Source organism: Mastomys coucha, unplaced genomic scaffold (assembly GCF_008632895.1).
Source record: "Mastomys coucha isolate ucsf_1 unplaced genomic scaffold, UCSF_Mcou_1 pScaffold21, whole genome shotgun sequence".
NCBI classification, from domain to species: Eukaryota; Metazoa; Chordata; class Mammalia; order Rodentia; family Muridae; genus Mastomys; species Mastomys coucha.
Genome location: NW_022196904.1, coordinates 37,650,897 through 37,651,238, shown reverse-complemented (window position 1 = coordinate 37,651,238; position 342 = coordinate 37,650,897).

Here is a 342-nt window from a genome sequence, read left to right as displayed (position 1 = left end):
CATAACTCTTGATATATCATCTTTGCCACAATGCCCTATAATCCAAAACACATCAATTCTTTGTGGCATTCAGACATATCATCGTCTACCTGCTAGTTGGTCGAGAGTTTGCATATTAGTACTTCTTTTCCCTGAAGTGGGAGTGATCCAGGGAAACGAACCCCTACCAATCCCAGTTGTAGACATGATAGCTGCCCAACATAAGAGGGCAGTCCAAGTTGTGCCACTCTTGGTTGCTACAGGCATAGCCATAGGTGTTGGTACTGGAATTGCAGGGATAACAACTTCCATGATCCAATATAATACATTCACTTCTCAATTTCAAAGTGATTTTCAAAAAAT